The following is an 8788-nucleotide window of genomic DNA, read 5'->3' as shown; positions in this document are numbered from 1 at the left end:
AGTGCTGTGTCCAGTTCTGGGCTCCCCAGTTCCAGAAGGACAGGGAACTGCTGGAGAGGGTACAGCAGAGGGCTACAAAGATGATGAGGGGCCTGGAGCATCTCCCCTACGAGGAGAGGCCGAGGGACTTGGGTCTTTTTAGTCTGGAGAAGAGAAGGGGGAGCTGAAGGGGGATCTGATCAAAGCTTATAAATACTTAAAGGGAGGGTGTCACAAGAGGATGGGGCCAGTCTTTTTTCAGTGGTGCCCAGTGACAGGACAAGAGGAAATGGGCACAAACTTGAATATAAGATGCACCGGGCAGAGGCCCTCCTGGGGGTCTCTCCATGTCACAGAGTCCCAGGGAGGCCTCCCCATCTTTGCAAAATTGTCACACCCTGTCAGATGCTATCCCAGTGGGATGATGGTGTTCTGACTGTAACTGGGAATACTGATTCTAGTCTAGCTTGTCTTGGCCAGGCAAATAGCAAGCCCAAGAGAGGGAGGATCAAGCCATGCCCTTTCTACAGAAGGGGCCTCTTTCTATTCTTTGGATTTGTCTGATTACCAGACAAATTGCCCAGCGAAGTTGTGGATGCCCCATCCCTGGAGGTGTTCAAGGCCAGGATGGATGGGGCTTTGAGCAACCTGGTCTGGTGGGAGGTGTCCCTGCTCATGGCAGGGGGTTGGAACTTAATGGTCTTTAAGGTCGCTTCCAACTCTAACCATTCTGTGATTCTATGATGGTATCTGTCATGCCTTGCAGAGAGAAAGCCAGCCAGAGACACAGCAGTCCTGGTTCTTTGGAGGCAACGATGATCCTGAGACCTGATTACTTTCAGCCCTCAGCTCCCATGGCAGAGGCAATGGTTGTTTTGAGGGAAGTCTGAAAGTGCCTCCCATACCTGGGCTCTTCTCCATGTAAGTGTCTGAGCCATTTCTCACTGGACTCCAGAACAACCCGTGCTGTTGAAGAAGCTCAGACACACACGAAGTGATCCCGAGAGCATGTGGTCCTCTCCTCATATTATGAATTCAGCCCTTATCACTGTTACCATCCATGAGTGGTTAATGGTTGTAGGCAGCTGAGTCCCATACGACAGCTTGATGAGTCCCTGGCAGCGGGGAAGAGCCACAAGGGTGTGAGAATAACTTGGGGCTGAGAGAAAAGACAGATCAATAGATAAAACAAAACTGCACACGGGCACTCCCAGGAGCCAGTTCCTGGGCTAGTTGTTCTGTTAGGCTCTTCATCCTCCATCCTTGCTTCTCCCTTCTTCTTTTTCTCCACTTGCCCCTTAAGAGTCTGAAGAGGCCCTTCCCCAGCAGCTCTTCCAGGTGCTACATAGAGCCCAATCCTGGAAACAAGGAGACAACAGGATCTAGTCCTTGGAAAAAGTCTCCCTCCAGCTCCTCCCTGAACAGCGGGCAGCCCTGGCACTACTGGCTGACCCAGGAGAAGCTGCTGACGTGGTCAGCATCCAAGGGCTGCAGAAGCAGATATAGTCAATTGGGAAATGTGACAACATCACCAGAAACTGACTGGGAAAGGGTGCTCTTTCTGCCTGGAGTGTCCAAACCCATCGTCCTCTGCAGGAGAGAGAGCCCCAGGTGAGACCATTGCCAGGAAGGGATCCCATTCCCAGTCTTTGGGCTGCTGAGGCAGAAGGTGCCCATCTGGAAGAGCTCTCTGTCCTCGGCATCGGTTCCCCCTTATTAGAAGCTGGAGGGAGCACCTAGACCCGGGTCACAACACTGCCTGGCTTCGTGCAAAGGCAGGAGGCAGCCGTCCCAAGCAGGAGACGAGTCAGACCCACAAGGAGAAGTCACTGCCTGTCTTGGGCACTAGAGCATGCCCTGAAGAGCCATGTCAACACGTTTCTTAAATACCTCCAGGGATAGTGACTCCACCACCTCCCTGGGGAGGCTGTTCCAGTGCCTGACCACTCTTTCAGTAAAGTAATTCTTCCTAATATCTAATCTGAATCTCCCCTGCTGCAGCTTCATACCATTTCCTCTGGTCCTGTCATGATTCCTTTGGGAGAAGAGGCCAACCCCGGCCTCTCTACAGTCTCCTTTCAGGTAGTTGTAGAGGGCAATGAGGTCTCCCCTCAGCCTCCTCTTCTCCAAACTAAACATGCCCAGTTCCCTCAGCCTCTCTTTGTATGACTTTTTCTCTAGACCCCTCACCAGCTTGGTGGCTCTCCTCTGGACACGCTCCAGCACTTCAATGTCTTTCCTGTAGTGAGGGGCCCAAAACTGAACACAGTACTCGAGGTGAGACCTCACCAGTGCCGAGTACAGAGGCACGACGACTTCCCTGCTCCTGCTGGCCATGCTATTCCTGATACAGGCCAGGATGCCATTGGACCTCTTGGCCACCTGGGAAACTGCTGGCTCATGTTCAGACGGCTGTCCACTAACACCCCCAGGTCCTTTTCTGCCGGGCAGCTTTCCAGCCACTCTTCCCCAAGTCTGTAGCGTTGCCTGGGGTTGTTGTGACCAAAATGCAGGACCCGGCACTTGGCCTTATTAAACCTCATCCCGTTGTTCTTGGCCCATTGATCCAACCTGTCTAGATCCCTCTGTAGAGCCTTCCGACCCTCAAGCAGAACAACACTCCCACCTAGTTTGGTGTCATCTGCAAACTTACTGAGGGTGCATTCAATCCCCTTGTCTAGATCATCAATAAAGATATTGAACAAGACTGGCCCCAAAACTGAGCCCTGAATAAGTTGGGGCTGAGAGAAAAGACAGATCAATAGATAAAACTGCACACAGGTACTCCCAGGAGCCAGCTCCCAGATTAGTTGTTCTGTTAGGCTCTTCATCCTCCATCCTCGCTTCTCCCTTCTTCTTTTTCTCCACTTGCCCCTTAAGAGTCTGAAGAGGCCCTTCCCCAGCAGCTCTTCCAGGTGCTACATAGAGCCCAATCCTGGAAACAAGGAGACAACAGGTTCTAGTCCTTGGAAAAAGTCTCCCTCCAGCTCCTCCCTGAACAGCGGGCAGCCCTGGCACTACTGGCTGACCCAGGAGAAGCTGCTGACGTGGTCAGCATCCAAGGGCTGCAGAAGCAGACGTACTCAATTGGGAAACGTGACAACATCACCAGAAACTGACTGGGAAAGGGTGTTCTTTATGCCTGGAATGTCCAAACCCATTGTCCTCTGCAGGAGAGACAGCCCCAGGTGAGACCATTGCCAGGAAGGGATCCCGTTCCCAGCCAAAGCAGCCAGCCTTTGGGCTGCTGAGGCAGAAGGTGCCCATCAGGAAGAGATCCCTGTCCCCGGCATCGGTTCCCCCTTATTAGAAGCCATACATAGAGCCCAATCCTGGAAACAAGGAGACAACAGGTTCTAGTCCTTGGAAAAAGTCTCCCTCCAGCTCCTCCCTGAACAGCGGGCAGCCCTGGCACTACTGGCTGACCCAGGAGAAGCTGCTGACGTGGTCAGCATCCAAGGGCTGCAGAAGCAGACGTACTCAATTGGGAAACGTGACAACATCACCAGAAACTGACTGGGAAAGGGTGTTCTTTATGCCTGGAATGTCCAAACCCATTGTCCTCTGCAGGAGAGACAGCCCCAGGTGAGACCATTGCCAGGAAGGGATCCCGTTCCCAGCCAAAGCAGCCAGCCTTTGGGCTGCTGAGGCAGAAGGTGCCCATCAGGAAGAGATCCCTGTCCCCGGCATCGGTTCCCCCTTATTAGAAGCCAGAGGTGCACAGGGAGCACCTACACCCGGGTCACAACACTGCCTGGCTTTGTGCAAGGGCAGGAGGCAGCCGTCCCAAGCAGGAGACAAGTCAGACCCACAAGGAGAAGCTCTGCCCATGGCTTTCCAGGGCATTTCCCAAGCACCCATGGCAAGGCTGTTGGAGTGGGACACTCACGCTGAGGAGAGGTCTCTGCAGGTGGCCATGGAATCCAGGGTGCAAACAAATTCTGCAGTAAAACATATTTTGACTTTAATTTCATGGAAGAACAGGTGGACAGTGTACTTACAGCTGAATTCAAAGCTTGCTTTTTTCCAGGGTGTAAGACAGAAATAGGGTCTCTGAGCACAGGGCAGTATGGTGTCCCACGGAACGTGCAGCTCTGCAGCATGTCCCAAGGCAGGAGTCCCCCTGGTCTCTGTGGCTCTGTGGAGGCCCCTCCTGTCCCAGCCCCATGGCAGGGAACCTACATGGCACCAGGCTGAGGTGCTGTGTGAAGCTGGGACAGAGACCTTTGGCCGAGCAGCTACAGAGGTGCAGGGCAAGTCCTCTGGTTGCAGATGCTGGGTGGGAGGTAGCAGATGCTACATGGTTTGAGGAGCACCTGATGCCCCTGGAGAACCCCTGAGTGTGGGTGGGTGCAGGGTGTCAGCTGGAGCTTTCACGTGGAGCAACCCACCTCCTGCTTCCACAGCTCTGCTCTTGCACCCATCTTCCTACAGGTCTTCTTTTCTCTTCTCCAGCAGCCTCCTCGCCCAGGTGCCCCTCACGGGAAGGCAGCTGCAGCAGCGGAGAACAACAGTCTCACCTGGACTGTCAACCTGCCCACCTCTGCCTGGGACCTTCTACTCTGCCCCCTTCCACTTGGTACCTGTGGCCAGCAGCTCCAGGGGGGGTTTTAGCCCACAGCCTTTGGGCTGCAGGGGGAGAGCTGGAGTCAGGGACTCTTCCCCATCGTTCCCTACCAGACACAGCCAGGGGATGGAGAGCCAAAGCCCCCAGTTTGGCAACCTGCATCCTTGATCCCTCAGATGGATGGCCAGCTGCCGCTTCACTCGTACCTTCACTCATACCTTCACTCATACCTTCAATCATACCCTCACTCCCTCCTTGAGGGTGCTGGCATACACTTACTTGGTCAGTGACTTCTCCAGAGCAGCTGCTTCCATCGTCTTCTCCGGGGGATGAGGGATGAAAAAATGCTGCCGCTGCTTCAACTCCACTGGTGCCACCCAAGCTCCAGGGGTGCCACCCCGTAGGGACAGTGGTCCTCTGGGCATCAGCTGCACCTGTATTGGCATGAGACAAAGATGGGACCCTGGCCTGAGCACGTTCTAACACATAGCACCATGACAGGCAGCAATGCAAAGACTTCTCCCACCATCCAGCCCACTTAGAATCATAGAACGGTCCAGGCCAGAAGGGACCTCCAAAGGTCATCTAGTCCGACCTCCCCGCAGTCAGCAGGGACATCCTCAACTAGACCAGGTTGCCCAGTACCTCGTTGAGCCTCACCTTGAATATCTCCAAGACCTCCCTTGGCAATCTTTTCCAGTGTTCCACCACCTTCATAGTAAAGAACTTATTCCTAATATCCAATCTAAATCTGCTCTTGCCACCCACTGGATGTTCTGGGAGCAACTTCTCCAGTCAGGGACACTGCTGGTGTAGCTGCAGGTCCTGAGCACAGCCACCAGTGCCACCTCAGAGTGGGGACAGGGTTTGGACCACTCTCCATTTGGCTCCTGCACCTCACGTTCAACTCCCTGTGGGCAGTAGATGGCAGGGAGGGGACGGTGGTTGTCACAGCAGGAGATCCAAGTGCAAATGCTATGGTGGCATTGGGCAGGCCACAACGAAAGGTCCTGACCACCCAGTCTCCTCACAGCTCATAACCGACCATGCCTGCCCACCACCCTGCCTGCTGCCCCTCAATAAGCGGGCACCACAGGAGCCTGTGCTTCACAGCATTTCAGACTACAGCTCCTTGGGAGCAGAAGACCTCATTCCTGCTGTTCCTCTGCCTCATCTGTCTATGGGCTTTGGGAAGACAACGCCCCAGCCTTGGCAAGGAAGCTCCCAGGATGGGCACAGTCTTTCTTCCCAGGAAAGGCAACTACAGAACTGGCTGGGTTCTCACCAGCCTTCCCCTTCCCTCCCAGCCCCACCAGCCACAGGGATGAGGCTCCAGCTTCCAGCACTTTCAGCTCACCAGCCTGCATTTCCAACTACGGGGTGAGCAAAAGCACCAAACGTGGTTTAGATGGAGGTGCCGAGCTAAGAGCTGCCACTCAGTGGTGCGGAAGAGCTCTCAGCCAGGTTTGCCCAAGCTCAGGAGAGTTTCCCCTGCAGCCTTCCCTCTCCCAGTAAGTCAGCAGGAAAGGCCCTCAGCCTCTGAAGCCAAGGGGAAGAACCTGTAAGCCCAGGGTAAGAAGGCTTTCCCTGCAATTGACTTGGAAGGACTCCTAGTCACAGAATCACAGAATGGTTAGAGTTGGAAGGGACCTTAGAGATCATCCAGTTCCAATCCTCTGCCATGGGCAGGGACATCTCCCACTAGACCAGGTTGCTCAAAGCCCCATCCAGCCTGGCCTTGAACACCTCCAGGGATGGGGCATCCGCTTCCATGGATGGGGCGTCCTCAAGGGAGGAAAAAGAGCCTCAGAAAGTGATGGGTTTTCTCCTAGAGGGAAGCTTGCAGGTCAAGCTTGGGACAGTGGTCCTCTGGGCATCAGCTGCACCTGTATTGGCATGAGACAAAGATGGGACCCTGGCCTGAGCACGTTCTAACACATAGCACCATGACAGGCAGCGATGCAAAGACCTCTCCCATCATCCAGCCCATTTAGAATCATAGAATGGTCCAGGCCAGAAGGGACCTCCAAAGGTCATCTAGTCTGACCTCCCCGCAGTCAGCAGGGACAAGCTCAGAGAGGAAGAAGTGCCTGCAATGGCCCCTTATGGGCAGAGAAAGGTCAGGTTTGGGAGAGCTTTCAGCCGCTCGCCGTACCCAGGCTCTCTTGGCCGCATCCCTCTCCCGGGGATCCTGGTGCTCTGCCCACACCCACTCATCCTCCCCTTCTCTCTGGAGCTGCTCCCCAGCCAGCGATGCCTGGAGACTTCCTTCATCCTGCTGCAGATATGGGTACTGTGCATCCTGCCAGGAGTCAAAGCAGGTAATGGTGAGAGAGACCCCAATGGAGAAAATGTCATCCATCTGAAGATGGAGGCTCATCATCCACAGGGACTACCTGTCCTGCTCGCCAGTGGCCCTCACAGGCGTCAGGCAGAGCTTGGGGCCAGGCCATAGCAGACTGCTTGTGCTTCCCTTCTCCCTTCCTTGAGGAGCTCTCCTTGAACACTGCCGGCAGTCTGCGAGACCACAAGAGGGGGAGTTTCTGCTACAGCTTGTGCTCACCAGCCAGGTGCCACTTTGGCAGCACTAGGCAGCTCTCCCCATGGACCATCCCTCTGTCTTCTCTGCTCTGACCCAAGGAGAAGCTGTAACCCAAGCTGTGCCACCAGCCTACCAAAGCAGAGTTCAGGTGCCTGCATCCCAACCCCATCCCGAGGAACCCCCTCCTTTGTCTATCCCCGGGTCCTGCCCTCCTCTGACCAAAAGAGGAGGCTCCCTTGCAGCTATGGAGAACGAGAAGTCAACCATAACCACCTGCTGTGAGCTTCTACAGGTAGTTCCCAACATGGCAGTGCGCTGGCAGCAGGGACAGAAAAGCAACCCACAAAAACCTGCTTTCTGTTCCCCGCCCAGCATGGAAAGGGCAGTTTGCCAGGACACGTCAGGATGGTTTTGGAGTTCCCCAAGACCCTGTGTCCAAAGACACGCTCTCACTGCCTCAACGACCAGATCCCTGGGGTTGCCTCCTCCAGCTCCCCACTGGGTCCTGCCCTCCTCTGACCAAAAGAGGAGGCTCCCTTGCAGCTATGGAGAACGAGAAGTCAACTGTAACCACCTGCTGTGAGCTTCTGCAGGCAGTTCCCAACATGGCTGTGTGCTGGCAGCAGAGGCAGAAGAGCAACCCTCTGCTTTCTGTTCCCTTGGCAAGCCCACAGAGTAGTTGTCAGCAGACAGGTAAGGGTAGAGAGGTCTTCAGGAGCCATCGCTCCCAGGAGCCAGCTCTCAGTACCTGTTCTCTTGGGCTCTTCCTCCCTCCTCGTAGCCTCACCTGAGAGAAGGCTCTTTTGCCCTGGCAGCCTCACCCAGTTCTCCCTCCACTGTCATCCGAGGTAGCCTGGTTGGAGAGAGACGTCTGCGTGAGAGCAGCCGGCACATGTCGGTGAGAAGCCCTGTAAGAAGGGGACAAAAAAGCCCTTCAGAGCAGCGCCTTGGTGGCCATGCAACCAGGCATGGACCAAGCCTGCCTGCGTGTTGGTGGGGAAAGGGGCTAGCAGAGAGAGACGAGGGCACTCTTGCACACCAACATGAGCTTCAGGCCATCACTCCCTCTCCGCCTTGCCCAGATTTTCATTTCTGTGGCCTGACAGAAATGCTTTCCTTCCTCCTTGCATTTCACAGGCATGGGAGTCTTGGGTCTCTCTGCTGCCATCCTGGCCCTAGAGTGTCCCTTTGGGTACGGCAAGCTCACAGAGTAGTTGTCAGGAGACAGGTAAGGGTAGAGAGGTCTTCAGGAGCCATCGCTCCCAGGAGCCAGCTCTCAGTACCTGTTCTCTTGGGCTCTTCCTCCCTCCTCGCTTCTCCCATCTTCTCCTTCATCCACCCCTTGTGTGTTTGAAGAGGTCTTTCCCCAGCAGCTTTTCCAGGTGCTACACAGGGCTCGATCCTGGAAGCAAGACAACAGAAGTTTGATTGCAGGGCACCACCTCCCAGGGTTGCAGGGCTCTGGCTCTCACCTTCTGAGAGATGCCTGCTGTGTTTGGGGAGGGGCAATTACTAGCCCATGAACCTTGCTGTGAATCCACCTATATTCTAAAAAAAGCAGGAGCAAGTGTGCAGTGATGGAGATTCCAGTCCTTGTAAAGTCTCCCTCCGACTCCTCCCTGAACAGCGGGCAGCCCTGGCACTACCGACTGACCCAGGAGAAGCTGAGAAGCTGCTGACGTAGCCAAGGGCTGCAGAAG

Source organism: Calidris pugnax, unplaced genomic scaffold (assembly GCF_001431845.1).
Source record: "Calidris pugnax isolate Ruff unplaced genomic scaffold, ASM143184v1 scaffold252, whole genome shotgun sequence".
Classification (NCBI taxonomy): domain Eukaryota; kingdom Metazoa; phylum Chordata; class Aves; order Charadriiformes; family Scolopacidae; genus Calidris; species Calidris pugnax.
The sequence above is the reverse complement of the archived record's forward strand: the minus strand, read 5'-3'. Positions refer to the sequence as shown.